The following is a 19,440-nucleotide window of genomic DNA, read 5'->3' as shown; positions in this document are numbered from 1 at the left end:
GAGTAATACTTATTGAGCACCAGCTACTTGAGAGGCATTAAACATAAAAGATTGCATTTAATATTTGCAATTATCCTGCGAGGGGCACCTGGGTGGCCAAGTTGGTTAAGCATCTGCCTTTGGCTCAGGTCATGATCTCAGGATCCTGGGATCTAGCACATAGGGCTCCCTGCTCAGTGAGGAGTCTGCTTATCCGTCTCTCTCTCTCTCCCCTTGCCTTTCCCCCTGTTCATGCTCTCTCTCTCAAATAAATAAATAAAATCTTTTAAAAATCATTCTGAGAGGCATGGGTTATCCCATTCTATAGATGAAGAAAATAATGCTCAAAGGAATTATGTGCCTTGTATAAATTCATATGGGTAATAAAAATAGGTTGGAGGACAGACAGCATTCAAACTCAGGATCCTCAGAATCCCAATCCATGCTACTTCTATTATTCTGTGATTTGGTTTAATATTAGAGATATCCTAATACAGGTCTAACTAGGAAAATCTTTAGGAACTATTTTGAAATTCTTGGGGAATCAATACAACAGAACATAAGAAGATGAAAAACTTCAATCAGCTCTAGGTGTACTGTTTCTAAATTATGAAGGGAAAAACTCAATCTCAGACCAGCTCACTTTTACCTTCCAAAATGCTGTGGGTTACCTTTTTTAGACTAGTGAAGCTTATTAATGAAATAAAAAGTAATTCAGGGACATCCAGGTGGCTCAGCAGTTAAGCACTTGCCTTCGGCTCAGGAGACCTGGGATCGTGCCCACATCGGGCCCCCTGCATGCTTCTTCCTCTGCCTATGTCTCTGCCTCATTCTCTCTCTCTGTGTTTCTCATGAATAAATAAATAAAATCTTTAAAAAAATAAATAATAAAAAGTAATACAATTGTTGTAATCAGAAAATAAAAATAGAGGAAAAAAATAGCAACTATAAAAATAATAATAACAAAATGACCTAAGACAGGACTTCTGTGCCTATGCTGTTCTCCATTAAAACAAATGATTCAGAATTGTCTTTAGTGTTCATTGCTTTGATAAAATAAAATAATAAAATAAAACGTAGTTCTTGAAAAATAATTGGACAAAATAAATAAGAATTCATTATTTGAATGCATATTTTATCCATCAAAATTGGCTAAATAATTTTCATTAAAGAAGCTTAGTAGAGTTACAGAGTTCTAGCATTTCTGAAAGCTCCTAAAAAGGTAGGTAAAATTTGAATGTTGTGTTTTAAGCATGTAAAAAAATTAGAGATGGAGATTCTAAAAGAAAACAGGAAAACATGTTTCAACTGTGGAATTAGCAAAGATTTCGAAGATAGGACACAGGAATCAGAAATCATTTAAAAATTGATAAATGGACTACATCACAATTAAAGACTTCTCATCAAAATACACTTTTTTAGAAAATAGGCAATCCAGTGGCACCTGAGTGGCTCAGTGGTTGAGCATCTGCCTGTAGCTTAGGTCATGATCCCGGGATCTGGGATCCAGTCTCATATCAGGCTCCCCATAGGAAGCCTGCTTCTTCCTCTGCCTATGTTTCTGCCTCTCTCTCCGTGTCTCTCATGAATAAATACATAAAATCTTTTAAAAAATAAAAAATAGGCAATCCAGAGACTGGAAGAAAATATTCAGGAAAACTTCACAAATATCAGAAAATGGATGTATATTTACAATGAATCAGGAACTCTTAAACCTTGACAATAAAAAGAACAAAACCTCCCCAAAAATATGGGCAAAAACTTGAACAGACATTTCACACACACAAAAAAAAGATATATAAATGGCTAATAGGCAAATAGATGCACATTAATCATCAAAGAACTGGTAGTTAATACATTACTTCACATCTATTAGAATGGCTAAAATTTAAAAGATTGACAACACCAAACATTGGCAATTATGTAGAGCAACTGGAACTCATATACATTGTTGGTGAGAATGTAAACTTGTATAACTTTCAGATAACTGTTCCGCAGTTTCTTACAAGATAAACATTAACTGTGACTCATCAATTCTACTCCTACATATTTGTCCAGGAGAAAGTAAGACATGTGTCCACAAAGATTCATGTGAGAAAGTTTACAACTGCTTTATTCATAATAGTTCCAAACTGGATACAATCCAAATGTCCATCAACAGGAAAATGGATAAATTGTGGTATATTAATACAAGGAATACTACTCAGCAATGAAAAAAAAAGCACAACAATCTGGATGCATTTCATAGGCATACTGCACAAAAGAAGCCAAACATGAAAGAGTACATGATTGAATCATGATTGAATGATTCCATTCATATGAAGTTCAAGAACAAACAAAGCTAATCTAATAGGGATGGGAATCAGAACAGAAGTTGCTTAGGGGAGAGAGGGAAATGGTGAATTGACTAGGAATAGTATAGAAGAACTTTCTTGAATGATGTAAAGTTCTATTCTCTTGATCAGTGTGTGGGTTAACATAGGTATATACATTTGTCAAAACATCTCAAGCATACACTTGAGATGTGTGCATATCTTCCTTATAAATTCATACTGCAACAAGACAGCATGCTTCAATGAAAAAGAATAAAGCATCAATAACAAAAGAACTGTTGTTGAAATCTCATGCTGAATGGCTTGCTGTTTCTAACCTGTGTAGAGTGGGTTCCTGGAACGTTATACTCTAGCTATACTCCTTGACTAAACATATCAATTCCATCTAATAACAAGGCATTTAGTAAAGCTGATAGGTGTTGCCACTGTGAAGACTTCATCAAGTCGATTTGAGAAATAAAGATACTTCTGAAGCAGTGCACTAATGCTTATCAACTTATATTAATTCCTTCGTGCAATAAATATTTATTGAGCTCCTATTATGTTCCAGGCAATGTTATAGCCTCTAGGGGTATAGTAATGGCCATGTCACTACACCCCTTGTTTCATGAAGTTTCACTTGACTGTAGAAGAGACAATGACTAAATACACAAATAATAAATTGGGTGATTTTAGGTAGTGATGAATGCAATGAAGAAAATGAAATATTCGACCACATTTTATTTATTTCTGAGAAAGCGTGTGTGAATTACATATTTACATGTTAAATTACATGTCATATTCAGCTCCATTATGATTTCAAAGATCAATTTTTGAATGCTTTTGTTCCTACTATATGATGAAAACACATTTTCAAAACATGAGAACAGGAAGCTCTATTTCATCCTTGCACATTCATGTACATTTTAATTTCTCACACATTCTATCAAAAAGGACAGATTGACAATTCACCAGATCATCACACACAAATAATAGAGCATATGGACTATACGTTTAAGTAAACGTACACTATACTGTTAGTCCACCATCATACTTTCACTGGGAACTCACTTTCTCCTCAAGGCCTGATTATTTAAGGAGCTATACTAACAAGTAATGGAATTTTTTTAAAACTTACTAGCTTGAAATGACCCATGAACATCAGACTACATACCAACTGCTCATTTATCACATCAAGCATGGTATAGAGAGTAAAAGTTTCAGACTGTATAAGTCTGTTAGCGTCTAGTACCTTGGAATTGTTTGAGAGTCATGCAGTCGAGCCACAGGATTTCACTGGTTTAAGCATGTTACCACACAATAGTATTACTTTTGATCTTTTAAAGGTTACTTTGGTTCTCCTAAGTGGAGAAACAGAAAGAGATGCCAACCATTAGGGTTTTAGCTTTGTCTGAAGCTAAAACTGTAAAAACTGTAGTAGTCTCAACTATGGCAGATCAACCCCTTGGTAAAACCAGCTTTCGCAAAGCCAGCTTGACCTGTGCAGGTCAAACTGTGGGTGAGACTATTTCTTACATTTTAGTTTCTACAGTGGTTTTTACCATTTTGAGAAATGGTGTTATCTTTCATCAGCAAACCCTCTCAGCACTTTAGGGGAAAACAACGGGTGACAAGCATCGTTAGGCGTCACCTGCTTAGAATTACAGACTGTGCCAGGAGGCAGTGTGCTCTGAGCAGTGCCTTACTGGCAGAACTGAAATCAAACCAGAGAGTGCTGAATTGTTCATTTGGGCTCCTCTTCTAACATTCTCTCGTTACCACACAATTCATATGGAAGAAAAAAAAAAAACCTTATCTGATTGTCAGCTGAGTCTACACATGATGAAAATCTCTATGTTCACTAACCTTGCAAAATGATGATGGTAACAGTGATGATAGCTCTTAAAAAAGCATGGAGCAAGTATTCAGGTGAAGGCAAGCAGCTAAAGAGAAAGACAACTAGGGGTGTCTATTCACCTGAACAAAGAATAATTAAAAAGCAAAATATCATTTATATAAATAGTAATATTAATAAGTGAACATGGACCCCCAGAATTTATACAATAAAGTTGTTTTATTTTTTTCCATTTTACAAAAATATATCCACAGTGTGGTGCTCACAGGAACAATAAAATTCAATTAATTTTATCTTTTAAAAGCAGAGTTTGAGGTTGATGGCAGACACGGAGAATGCCTGTTGGTTAAATCTTGCTCCATGCTTTCCAGCTGAAGTGTTTTATACTCTAGGCTAAGAAAATAATTCCAAATTCACCTTTGGATGGCGTATATAGTGGTATGGGACATCATCCTAAAATAACTCATCCTCCTGGTTTCTTTTTCATTATTTGAGGCACATTGTCAGTGAGGACCTCTTTTCTATAGATCCCATGGCTCTTAACCTGTGAGGCTGTTAGAAATGCATACTTCCAGGCAGGCATAACCAGATTTGAATCTCAGCTGTCCCATTTACTAGTGTGATCCTGGGTTAGGTCTTTGAACTTAGCCAATTCCTTGAACTGGGAATAATACCAACTTCATCATGTTATTGTGAGATTAAAAAATGATATATGCGGGGCACCTGGGTGGCTCAGTTGGTTAAGCGTCCGACTTTTGACCTCAGCTCAGGTCTTGATCTCAGGGTCATGTGAAAAATAAAAAGATATATGAAACATGCCTGGCCAATGAAAAGTACTCAAATAATTACTGGTTAATTTCTCCTCTACTTCTTTCCCTTGGTCTTGTCACGCACAGTTCATATAATCAGTTATCTGTGTATGTCTTATTGTTTACCTCTCCTTAGACTGTAACTTCCTTACCAGGGAGGATGGCCTATCATTCATTTTTGAGTCTCCTAGAGCCTACCACATAATGCCTTAAACAGAGTAGACACTTGGAAACTACATATTCAATTTTACTTCTTGTAACTCAGCATATACTCAGCAATTTGATGAAATAAAACCATAGTCAAAATGCCCAGTGATGTTTCTTCTTTCCAGTAGGCTGGCTGCTTTTCTTTTTATTTTATTTTATTTTTTTGTTGGTTTTTTTTTGTTTGTTTTGTTTTGCTTTTCTTTTTAGACATGTCTTTCTGGAGCATTCACTTAGGGTGATGACCTTTTACTTCAGGTGGACAGAGTCTTCCTAGGTTTTCCATCTGTTTTCACGATCCAGCTGAGGCTTTGCTTTTGTCCTGAATTAGTTTGTGACATGTATGGTTAGATGAGTTTTCCAGTGAAATGGGAGGAACCCAAGGACTAAATCCCCCAAACTACTCCACTTTTTGTCAACTGAACATCCATGAGCTGCAATTTACAGTACAGCTACATATATATGTAATATATACAACATATATATGTTGCATTTTTAATACCACTTTTAAGTATTTTAGTGAGCCCTCAATGTGTTCAAAACACTCTGATCCAAGGAAACTTATTTTCTCAAGTTCTCCACAGATAAAATAAATGACAATTATACAAATACTTTAAAGAGGCAAATTCCAATTAGTCACATGGGGCCATGCCTTATACCCTTTACCTTGGGAAAAAGTCTAAGTAAATTAACAGTCCTTGAATATTTATGAATTAAAAGCAACTTCCCTTTCTCTTTTGCCCTTTGACCAAGACCATGGGGCTGTTCTGAATATTAAATGAAATAAGTATGCACAGTGCCCAACTTAGTGCCTGCTCCACAGGCTGATGTGGTGACAGCTGGGCAGCTTAGTGTTGCCATTCAAGGGACATCCTAAGCCTGGGTTTCCCCTTCAGGAGAGATGACACAATGCCATAAGGAATTTCCCAGTTTTCTCTTGGAGTCCACAGGCATTCCAAAGATCTTTGACTCAAAATACTGTTTTCACAGTAAATTTCATCAAGAATATTACCTTGAAAATACTACCTTGAAAAAAAAAAAAAGCAAGGAGAGGGGAGAGAGCACTCAGGGGTTTTTTGGGAGCTGGCAGTGTTCTGGATCAGCGTAGTGACTACCTAGTGTGACTTCATGATAATTAAACTATACATTGATGTTCTATGTGCTTTTTTATACATGTGTCATATTTTGATGAGAAAGGTTTAAAATGAAATTGTGTGTGTGTGTGTGTGTGTGTGTGTCAAGGAAACAGAAAAGAATATCTGCTTGGATTTTTAGAGTGTCGTACGTTTCTCAGATTGCTTTCAGACAGGTAACACACTGTGAATCAAATAAGACTTCTTCCATTTGATTCAAACATATTAAAAAGCTTGTCTGAGGTCATAAACGTGTCTTTTTACTTCTCCAAACTTCCTCCCAAAGCAGTATATGTTCTTTATACCATGTTGATATCGATAGGCAAATCAATGAAATCTTGGGGTGCCTGGATGGCTCAGTCGGTTAAGCATCCATCTCTTCTTCCTCTTTTTTTTTTTAAAGATTTTATTTATTTATTCATGAGAGACAGAGAGAGAGAAAGGCAGAGACACAAGCAGAGGGAGAAGCAGGCTCCATGCAGGGAGCCCCACGTGGGTATAAATCCCATGACCCCGGGATCACAACCTGAGCTGAAGGCAGACATTCAACCACTGAGCCACCCAGGCATCCCCATCTCTTCTTTTTTAATTTAATTTAATTTATTTATTTCACAAAGGGGGGGGGGGGGGAGAGAGAGAGAGAGAGAGAGAGAGAGAGAGCACACAGCGGCAAGGGAAAGGGAGAAGCAGGCTCCCAGGGGAGCAAAGAGCTTGATGTGGGGCTCAGTTCCAGGACCCTGGGATTACAACCTGAGCCAAAGGCAGACACGTAACTGACTGAGCCACTCAGGCACCCCATCATCTGACTCTTGATTTTGGCTCAGGTCATGATCTCTTTGTCACGGGATCAAGCCCCACACTGGGCACCTTGCTTAGTGCAGTCTACCTCAGATTCTTTCTCTCCCTCTTCACCCCTCCTGCTTGCAACTTCTCTCAAATAAATAAAAAAATATTTTTTTAAAAACTTAATGAAATCTTAAATAATTTTTAAAATTATGAAATATTTCAAATATATAAGTACAAACATAAAGAAAACCTATGTATAAAATCTTAATTTGCCCAATTTGCTTCAAACTTTTCAAAAATTAGTAATACATTACAGATATATCTTAGACCCACTGTGTACCTCTCTCAGCTGCTATTCTTCTTCCTCTTTTGCCAAATTCCAATTTCCATGAATTTTTTATATAATTTTCCATATATATATATCCATAAATAATATATAGTATTCTTCTTCAGGCTTAAAAACTTTGTTTAAGTTGTATCATAGTATAATACCCTTCTGCAACTTTTTGTTTTGGCTTAAAATTATGTTTTTGATGTCCATCCATGCTAATACATGTAGTTCCTAGCTAGTGTTCTTGCTTGCATATACCAGTATTTTCTGATTTATTCACTCTCTCACTAAAAAGTACTGATAATGCCAATTATTTTGCCGCTGAAAACATTCTTATGGAACAGAGACCGCAAACTACAACCTATGGGCCAAAACTAGCTCACCACCTATTTATTATTTATTTATTTATTTTTAGTAATCTCTATGTCCAATGTGGAGCTTGCACTCACAACCTCAAGATCAAGAGTTGCATGTCTACCAACTGAGTCACCCAGGTGCCCCACCGCTAACTATTTTTGTATGGCCCATGAGCTAAGAATGGTTTTTTACAATTTTTAATAATTGAAAATATCAAACAAGAATAATATTTTGTGACAAGACTGTATGAAATTCAAATTTTGGTGTCCATAAATAAAGTTTAATTGGAACACCACAATGTCCACTTACTTATGTATTTTCTAAAGTACATACAGCACAGCAGAATTGACTAGTTGTGATAGAGACCACTGTGTGCTCCATAAAGTCTAAAATATTTGCTATCTGACCCTTAACAGAAATAATTTGATTGATTCCTATTACAGAGGTCTCTTCGTGTACGTATGTGAAATTTTCTCTAGGATTTATTTCCAGAAGCTCATAAAGTTCATAGAGTGCTAGGTTCTTCAGTCTTACCAGATACAAGCCAATTTAGTCTCCAGATAATTATTTCAGTTCACATAACTACAAGCAATGTATGAGAATTCATATTGATTTACTTACTTGATATTATCATGCTTTGAAGGTTTTGTTGTCTGATTGGCATAAAAGAGTACCTCATTATGATTTTTATTTGTGTTTCCATAATTACTTAGAAGGATAACCATATTTTAACAGATACTGTGAATTGCCTATTCACAAATCTTTCTCATTTTTCTGTTGGACTGTTTATCCTTTTTCTTTTTCTTTTCTTCTTCAAAGATTTTATTTATTTATTTGACAGAGAAAGAAAGGGCCACAAGCAGGGGGAGTGACAGGCAAAGGGAAAGGGAGGAGCAGGCTCTGCTGCACAAGGAGACCAACATAAGATCATGATCTGAGCTGAAGGCAGAGCTTAATTGAGCCACCCAGGCACTGATCTTCATCCTTTTCTCATGGTGATTTTATTTTTTTGGATGAACATAAATACCTACTTTTAATGCAGTCAGTCTTTTCCTCACTAGGAAAACATTCCTTTGCATGTCCTGTTTTAGAAAAATTTCCATGCGTCAAAGTCACGAAAATATTCTCTTATGTTATTATTGTCTATTTATTATCTTACTTTTCACATTTGGATATACATTCTACAGTAAATGATCTTTTAATGTATGGCATGAGGCTGAAGTCAAGCTTTGTTTTCCATACAGATACATGATCAACCAATGTTTTGTATTAAACAGATCATTCTTTCCTACTGACCTTCAATGCTACCTTTGTGCATACTTTTGACCTTAAAAGTGTGGGTCTCTCTTTGGGTTATGCTGATCTATTTGTTTATCCTTTGTACCAAGACCACATGGTCCTAATTAAAAATGTATACTTTTTTGAGAGGCAGAGGAGAGCAGGAGAGGTATCCCAGGCAGTAAAGGTGTGCAATATATAGATATTGTTTGTTCATGTACAGAATCCAGAGGCAACAGCAAAGTAATTTCTTTTTAAGTGTCAGCATAGTAAATTCACCTTCAAATGCCCTACTAAGGAGCCATGGTTTCTGTTCCCTAGAATAAATACCCTTTATTCTTCATTCAAAAGGTGTTTCTACCCATGTAGCAGCCGTGAAACATCTGCTCTAAGCTTTTTTTCTTTTTTTTTCTAGTAAGGGTAAAAATTTGACAGATCCATTCACTCCCTCTTGCCTAGGGCCATGCAATCTGATTAGGGCTGGGATAAGTTAAGATGCTTCTGCAAGAAAGGGTTTATGTTTGGCCTCAACGTATCCCAGCCAATTGGTCAAATCCAGTTTTGTTAACCATGCCGTTTTTTTTGGCTCAAACCTAGCTTTCTAGGGTCCTCTCCCCTTTTACTGGGGTAAGTGCCCTTTTCTGAGCTCTCACGTTCCTTACGGAAATTGTCTTCAAAGCTCTTTTAACACTGAGCTGTAATTGTCTTTTTACTGGTCTGTCTTCCACTCTAGATCATGAAAACCTTGGGGATCATGTCTTAGTCTTTTTCTTTTCTTTTCTTCATCTCCAGTTCCTAGCACAGCACCGGGAACAAAACTGACATATAATAGAATTACATATTTGAATAAAAGAATTAATTTCAGTCTCCATCTGTCATACACATTACTGACTTAAATAAGGCTTCACCGGTAATATTTAGCCATGCCTGGAGATCAACTATTAATGCAGAGATCTGAATTTGTAGTGAGAAATTTGATAGTACAATTAAACTAAAGCAGAATATGAGAATATTCACTATTAATTGTATAATATGACTTCTTGTAATATGAAAACCAGATACCCTGAGGAATTGTCTCAGTGTATCACACATATTCATACATGCACATGCCCAGAGAGACAGAGCGAGATGGATAAATCTTATTGAAAAGTCTCCATAAATGCAGAGTGGGGCTGGCAGGAAAGTTACCTCCAGATAATGAGCACTGGGGATGATAGCTGCCTGAAGCATCTGACAGTCCCTGGTGGTGTAGAGCTTTTGGCTTTAACTGATTGCATCCAAGAGACAGGAGAGAAAACTGAGGACTTATGTAAAGTGGCAAATCAAAATAAGTATTGGCATATAGTTGAGACTCTGAAAATTGTCATTCTAACGGATAGATGAGTTTGGGGCAAAACCCCTCCACATAAAGGGAGAGAATTAGGAGACATGCCAGTCTCAGCTTTATTTCTGAACATAGTGGGGAAAATGTTCTCTTGAGGTTTCTCCTAATCACAAATCCACCGTCAACTGGGTACAGGCCAAAATTCACACTAGATAAACTAAAATTAGAGTTTCAAGTGATGCCAGATTGTGGTGACTTGTTTAAAAAGCAAGAGAGTATCAAGAGTATGCCCAAAGAATAAGAGACTATAAAAAAAAAAGGTCAGGTTGATGTGGAAAAAAAAAAATCAAAGGCAACATCTGAAAATAAAAAGTGTAACTAAGATAAGAAACTCAATAATTGGGGTAAATGTCAGATTGTCCATAATTAAAGAGAAAATTACTAAAATGGAAGATAGAATTAAAAATCACATGGAATATATAGCACAAAGATATGGTGATGGTTAATTGTGTGTGTGTGTGTGTGTGTGTGTGTGTGTGTGTGTGTGTGATGGTTAATTTTGTTTGTCAGCTTGACTGGGCTACAGAGTGTCCAGATTAAACATTATTTCTGGGTGTGTCTGGAGGGTGTCTTTGGATGATATTAGTGTTTAAATCAATGGACTCAGTAGAGTAGATTGCCCTCCCCATGTGTGTGGGCATCAGGCAAGCAGGTGAGGGCCTGAATAGAACAGAAAGCTAAAGAAGGTAGGATTTGTCCCCTTTTTGCCTGCCTCTTCGAGCTGGGACATGGATTATCTCCTGCCCTTAAACTGGGATTTATATCTTTGACTCTCCTGGTTCTTAGACCTTTGGACTCAGGCTAGAATTACACTGCCAGCTTTCTGGATCTCCAGCTTGCAAATGGCAGATGGTGGGACTTCTTAGTCCCCGTATTCATGTGAGCCAATTCTTCATAAGAAATCTCTTCTTTCTATCTCTCATTGTCTCTCTTGATAAATATAGATATGGCTATAAATCTATCTCATTGGTTATATAGGTAGAGATAGAAAGATCTTACTGATTCTGTTTCTCTGGAAAATATTGATGAATACAGATATTATAACATATGTAAAGTTCTGGAGGCTAGAAATCTAAGATGAAGGTGTTGGTTTCTGATGAGGTCTCTCTTGTATATAGCTGACTTTACTCTGTTTATGTGCAGAGAGAGAGAGTTCTAGTCTCTTTTCTTATAAGGATACCAGTTCCATTAGATTCGAGCCTCACCCTTTGGACCCATTTTACCTTAGTTACCTCTATAAAGGCCGTATTTCCAAATACAACCATGTTGGAGGCTAGGCCTTTAATATATGAATGTTGGTGGGACATATTCAGTCCATAACAGTAGTCCATAAAAGTAGGTAAGACTAGATAGTAGGGGGAAGAGAATATTCAAAAACATGATGATTGAGAACTTTTAGAACTAATGTTCAATAAACCTAAAAATACCCAAAGTAGCATAAATGAATAGATATAAATGCTTAGAGACACAACATACTAAAGCTACAGAATACCAAAGACAAAAATAATGTTAAGGGGAGAGAGAGAAAATTATCTACAAAGTAACCTCTATTAGACTGACAGCTGATTTCTCAGCTTCAACGACGTAAAAAGATAATGGAATGTATCTTCAAAAATGAACTATAAACTTGGAAATGTATATTTGGTGAAATATTTCTTAAAATAACAAATACAAAATAAAGATTTTTTTGAAAAACTAAGACTGAGAATTCTCAAAGAAGTCATACTATTAAAAATACTCCAAAAGAATGAAAATGAACCCAGAAAGGTCTGAGATGAAAGAAGGAATGGTGGGCAAAGGAAATAGTTATTATGTGGGAAAATAAAACCAAATGTTTACTGTATAAAATAATACTGGGAATTAATTTGTAGGGCTACAAATTAAAACAAAACCGTGAAAACAGTAACATATAGGTGGGTTGGGGATGATCAGAGTTATAAAGCAAACATTCTAAGCTCCTGTAATGATCCAGAAAAGGATAACTGCATTGGTTAACTTTAGAATTTATTTAAAAAGCATGTGAAAATTTTGAGAATAACATTGACAGAACAGAAATAGACAAAATTTTCTAATTAGTGGACGAGAAGAAATAAAACAAAAAAGTCAGTCAAAGCCAAAAGAAGGCAAGAAACAAAGAGACAAAGAGGGAGAAAGTGGAACAAAAGGAAAACACAAAATAATATGGTAAAAAGAAATTCAAACCTATAAATGATTACAAAAATATGGTAGAAATTTCGCTAAAATACAAAAACTGCTGCTCTATGATGAAAAGAAATTCATCTCCATCCCATTTACATGAGAAATATCTATAGCTTGAGATAAATTTTCAACACAAAGTTTAAAAGTAAAAGATTAAAGGGTGCACTTGGCTGTCTCAGTGAGTAGAACATATGACTCTTGATCTCAGGGTTGTAAATTCAAGCCCTACGTTGGTTGTAGAGATTATTTAAAAATAAAATCTTTTTAAAAATAGGGACATCGGTTGAGCATCTGCTTTAGGCTCAGGTCGTGATTTTGGGGTCCCACATTCAGCTGTCTGCTCAGTGGGGAGTCTGCCTCTCCCCACTGCTCATGCTCTCTCTCTTTCTCAAATAAACAAAATCTTTAAAAAAGAGCGAGCGAGAGATACCCAGTAAATGCTAACCAAAAGAAAGCAGCAGACCTGTATTAATAATAAATAAAATAGATGTTAAGGGAAAAAGCATAAACAGAGATGAGAGACATTATAAGTTGATAACACTATCCACCAAGAAAGTTTAACAATTATGAACCTAATAAGATATGCACCTAATAAGATAACTTCAAATTATGTAAAGCAAAAATGGACAGAACTTTAAGGAGACGCTGCCAAATTCCATGTCATATGGAAGATTTTAAGAGACTTAGTAACTGAGAGCAATAGATCACCCCAAATTCAGTAAAAGTATTAAAGATTGAAGCACCACAATTTCAATTTCATCACTTTAGTTTAATGGACACATATAGAATATGAATTGTAACCAAGAATTAAAGACTCCCCATTCTTTTTAAATGCCTATGGAAAGAAAGCTCACACTGTCCATAAAATTGATTGAGATTTCAAATTAGTGTTACTAGAAAGACTATTATATCTAAAAAATTCAATTAAATTAGAAATAATACAAGAACAAATATTCTGTATATAAAATATTAAAAATGCTTCTGTATATCACAATGTGTGGAATACAGACAATGCACTACACACAGAGAAACTTGTAGCTTTAAATGCATATTGAGGAGAAAAACTAAAAATGAATGATGTAGGCAACCAACTGGAGAAATTAGAAAAATAGCACAATAAGCCCAAAGGAAGTAGAATGAAATAATAGAGATTAAAAGTAGAAAATGAAATAGAAGACAAAGGCATAAAAGAACCAATAAAGCAAAAAGTTGATATCTTTGAAAATACTGATAAAGTCGATAAACTTTAGACAAGACTAATTAAGACATAAAGAGAAGAGGTAAAAACAAGCCACATTTGGAATGGAGAATGGGAGACATTACAGATAAAGCAGGAAATAAAATGACCATTTAAAAATATAAATAATTGTGTGTTGATAGATTTGAAAGTTTAGATGAAAAGAAAAACTCAGGAAAATATCAATCATATCAGACTGATATGATTACAGAATGGTATAAATTGGAAACTCACTAAGAACTTTTAGGCTCACATCAATCAGGGGAGATTTTTCAGATGATCCTTCCAAGATTGTTTGGATACCTCCTGATCAGAAAAGGAGGATTGTCTGAATTCTCAAATTTCATGCTAAGCCTGTGATGGTATGGTAAAAGACAAATTAAATATTATTTAAATAGGGTGGGAGTGGGGTGTGAAAGGGCTAAATATCAGCACCCTAGCAACCGTGGAAGGCAGTATGAAGTGTGGAATTATATTTGTTCCTATTAAAAGAATGCCCCTACTGCTCATTTTTTGTTCATTATTTTGTGCAATTTCAGAAATTCAAGTGTCAAGTGATACAGCATTAATTTTGGAGTTGGATTTTTTTTTCCCAGTTTGATCAAAACTTAAGTTATATTAGCTTTGCAGGCTCCCTGGTGCAGTAAGGATTCATAACACTATGGACTTCTTCATGTGACTGAGAGTTTCCACCACCTTTGCCCAATTAACAAATCAAATGACAGAACAGATGTGACTGCAAAAATATGGGCTCTAAAGTTAGAATAACCGGGGTTCAAATCCACCATAGAGTTTGCATGATCTTAAGAAAATCACATTTAATATATCTGCATCTCATTTTCCTCATCTGCAAAATGAATATAGGATTGTTCATAAGCCCAGTACAGAAAGTGTTTTTATGAAGAGTGTTTATCGTAAAATCTGAAGGTACTCTATAACATAGTTCTGATTCCTGACCCCTTCTCAGTGTTGGTGGGCAAAACATATTTCTTTTTTTTTATTTATCTTTTATTTTTTTATTTTTATTTTTTAAATATTTATTTATTTATTTATTTTTGATAGACATAGAAAGAGAGGCAGAGACACAGGAGGAGGGAGAAGCAGGCTCCATGCCGGGAGCCCGACGCAGGACTCAATCCCGGGACTCCAGGATCATGCCCCAGGCCAAAGGCAGGTGCCAAACCTGCTGAGCCACCCAGGGATTCCTATTTCTTTTTTTTTTTTAAAGATTGTATTTATTTGAGAGAGAGAGAAGCAGAGAGAGAGCACTTTCACATGAGTGGGGTGGGGGTGCAGAGGGAGAAAGAAAAGTATACTACCCACTGAACAGGGAGCCTGATTGGCAGGACCCCAAGACCATGACCTGAGCCAAAGGTAGACGCTTAACCAACTGATGGTGCCCTGACAAATTAATCTTTGACTATATAGTAATATCAAGCTATATTCAGAGTCCAGAATTTCTTGGATGGCATTTCTCAACATCGATGTTTTGGTTTCTTTTAAATTTGGGGACCTAACTTACTACTGTGTTGTGAAATCATCTGCTCTGGAGAACTGCAATGATGGTTAGCTGGTTATGATCAATACAGAAAAAATACAGAAAATGTTAGCATTATATACAGTAAGGGATATTTAGGAAACTTTCACATCTGTGTTAAATGTGTGAGTGTAGATGTACACACATACAGTGGGTCATGATGTCAAAAGTGTTTCTTACTCTGGGTCTTGGTCAGAATGAGAATGAAAGCTGCTGTCCCACATGAACTGGCAGAAAGGTATGGGGCAGGAGCGGAGGGTAAGAGTCTCTCTTGATACTAAAATCTGAGACCTCCAGCATACCTCACACATATGCCCACACACACAATAGGCAGTGTTCAAGTTTGTTTCGTAGGTCACTTTTCGAGGACTCAGAATGAAGCATGTAAGAGAAAGATTTACCAAACCAGTGTAGAAAATCTTTAACCTGTAATGTTCTATAGTCATAGTACTAAACACCCCAAGAATTGTGTGTAACAATGCAATCCTTTTCATTTTGTGTAGTGAGATACTGACCTGGAGTAAAAAAAAAAAAAAAAACCTAACTTGATTGTCACAAACTTGATGATGTCACTACTTGAGTGAAGTAGTCATATCTCTGGATTGAGCTGCCTCAGGGGTGAAATGTTGAGGATCTTTAAGTCTTCTTCTCGCTCTGTAATATGAAGATCCAATATCTTCCTTAGTGCCCCACTTTCATCCCTACAGCAGAATTATGGTGGGTGGAGGGAAGAGCACAAAAATTTACAGCAAGAATAACCTGCCCAGTCTCCGGCTGTATGACATTGAGCATGTTACCAAATCCCTCTTGGACCTCCATTTCCTCATCTGTAGAATATAAATAACAACTTTCATCTATAAAAGATCAAATGTAGGGGCAGCTGGGTGGCTCAGTGTTTGAGCATCTGCCCTTGGCTCAGGCTGTGATCCTGAGGTCCTGGGATGGAGTCCCATGTCGGGCTCCCTGCAGGAAGCCTGCTTCTCCCTCTGCCTATGTCTCTGCCTCTCTCTGTGTGTGTCTCTCATGAATAAATAAATAGTCTTTTTAAAAAGAAAAGCTTAAATGTAAAACACCTAATAAAATACTCAATGTTTCCTTCTTTATTACTCTATTCTCTCCTCTTCTCCAACTGCCAGGTTGTAGAGATTGACCTTTGCTCTCCAACCCCCCATCTCTGCTTCAGCAGTGACCCTGTAGAAGGGGCTTGGTGGAAGGAGAAGGGCAAAAAAGGAGGAGGGTGAGGGTGGGAGGCCTGTTCCAGCAGAACTGAGGGGAGCTATGGGATCCTGTTTGCTGTGGAATCCCTTCACAAGGGACACCTGGGTGGCTCAGTGGTTGAGCATCTGCCTTTGGCTCAGGTCCTGGGGTCCTGGGATCGAATCCCACATTGAGCTCCCTGCATGGAGCCTGATTCTCCTCCTTCTGCCTCTGTCCCTCTCTCTCTCTCTCTCTCTCTCTCTCTATGTCTTTCATGAATAAATAAATAAAACCTTAAAAAAAAAAAAAAAGGAATCCCTTCAGGGCCTGGCCCCAGATGCCTCTCCAGCTCTTTCCCCCTTCAGGACTACCTCCCTACCTCCCACCTGCCAGGTCTGCTGGCTGTGGCAACCTTGCAGTAAGAAAAGGAGAACTTGGTGGAAACACCAAGGGAAGAAAGGATCCAAGCTGCAGTGCTGGGGAGGGTCTCTATGGCAGCCTCTATTTTTAAAGGACTGAGTATTTGTCATCTCCATCCCACACACTCCATCCTACACCCTCAAACAAAATGAAACAAAAGCAAACAAACTCAGCCTCTCCACAAGCACCAGTGGACAACAGAGATTTTATTGGTCATGGTGAGGGAGATGAGGAAGATTAAGTAAAGAGATTTACCTCACAGTGTGCATATTACTTGTATGACAGAAGTCCCCAGCAGACTTCCAGGTTCTTCTCTGAAAGCTCCATCAGTGGCCACTGATGACTTGGTCTCCTTCTCCCCCGTGGTCTCCACTGAAGCAGCCTTTACCTCTCCAGGGCTTCTCTTTACCACTTTCCTTTTTCTGAGACAAAGTATTTTAGTTCCTCCAATTTTGTCTCCTCAAACCTATCACTTGACTTCATCCTCAGTGAAAAAGCATATTGTCATGAATCACTCTCTTCAGAAATTATAAATAATGAACAATTATTTTTTATCACATTTATATACATGTCTGCAAAATCATTTGTTGGTGGCATATTTGGTTGACATTGCACATCAAAGATACATGATGGAGGAGAAAAGGGATGGGGATAAGAAGAAGTTCCAAGTACCTAAAAAGCTGAGAACAGGTCCCAGATGGATGCAGTGTGGCTGGTGGGCTGTTGAATGGGAATGACAGAAGGCGCATTCTTTGTAATGGTCTCACCATTACAACACCCATGCCCTGACTACCACCTAAAGTTCCAGCAAAGTTCCATTGCCAAATTAATGTTCTTACAACATTTATTTCATCAAGTCCTCCTCTGTTAAAATAAACAATGAATCCCAATTCCCTTTAAAGAGATGAAGAATCAGGCTTGAAGCTCAACTCCATCTTTTGCCTAATTTATAATAAGATCTTTAAGGACAAGGACAGGAACTAAGTGATATACATTTAGGAGCTTACCTATGTAGGTAAGAGCTTACCTTTGTAAGGATGGGGAAGCTCCTAAGTGGAGCTTCATGGTGCCCTTCAAATAAAAGGCAGCCAAACACTATGTGTTGAACTGGATAAACTTTAATATCATGTACATATTATATATATTTAATATCATAAATATGCCTAAAATGCTTTTTATAAATAGCTCTCTATAGAAACCAATTTTTTACTTCTTTTTTTTAAAGGTTTTTTTATGTACTTATTTGAGAGAGAGAATGCATGAGCGGGAAGGGGGTAGCAAATAGAGGGGGAAGCAGACTGCCTGCTGAGCTCAGAGCCTGATTCGGGGCTCAATCCCTTACCCCAGGACCCTGACCTGAGCTGAAAGCAGACACTTAAAGGACTAAGCCACCCAGGCGCCCCCAGAAACTTAATTTTAATTAAACATTTTCTTTACTATTTTCTACCAAGTTGTAATTCAGTTTCTAATCTCATCTTAACCCCATTATATGATTACAGAATGCCATAATTTAATCCTTATGGGACTAGAGCTTAATACAGAGAATGCTGTTTGAAGGGCTTTCTCTTGAAACATGGCCCAGATTAAAAAATGAAGCACATTTATACAGTTATCAATGGCATTAGCCAGTAGCCTCTTCCTATATCCACTATCATTATTTAATACTCTTGACTCTTTGCTCTTCCACGAAAATCCTGAGTTTTCTTATTACCAATATAAAATATATTTCTGACTCAAGATACTATTGCCTAATATGGAGAATTATCAATTTGGCCATATTATAAAATACTTTGGGATAGTGATGCTTTAAATTTTTACTTGTATTTAATTCTGGACTGGGAAAATACTAATTAAATGCTGGGTATCAAGATTTGAAATGTTCTGTTAGCAAGGGACTGGGAAGTTTACAAGAGGAGGATAGGAACAAAGAAGATGAAATTAAAATCTGCCTACCTCCAGGGTACCTGGGTGGCTCAGTCAGTCAGGTATCTGCCTTCTGCTCAGGTCATGATCCCAGGGTTCTGGGATTGAGCCCCGTATCAGGTTCCCTGCTCAGTGAGGAGCCTGCTTCTGCCACTACCCCTGCTTGTGCTCTCTCACTCTCACTCTCTTTCAAATAAATAAATAAATAAATAAATAAATAAATAAATAAATAAACAAACAAACAAATAAAATCTCTAAAACAATTTTTTTGCTTACCTTCTAGGCTGTCTGGTATTTCCTGTTAGAGAGAATATAGTTGTAAGGAGATTGCATACCTCATGGGTTTGTGACAAGCCAGAGAAATAATTCTGTTGTGGCCATGGCCTCACTGTGATAGATGACATGCTTGAATTTTTTATATGAACTGTGTTCTTTACTAACTTGATCCTGGACTCCTTACCTAAGGCAGGTCTCACCTTCACTCTAGACACTATGTACA

Source organism: Vulpes vulpes, chromosome 6 (assembly GCF_048418805.1).
Source record: "Vulpes vulpes isolate BD-2025 chromosome 6, VulVul3, whole genome shotgun sequence".
NCBI classification, from domain to species: Eukaryota; Metazoa; Chordata; class Mammalia; order Carnivora; family Canidae; genus Vulpes; species Vulpes vulpes.
Note: the sequence above shows the minus strand (reverse complement) of the source record.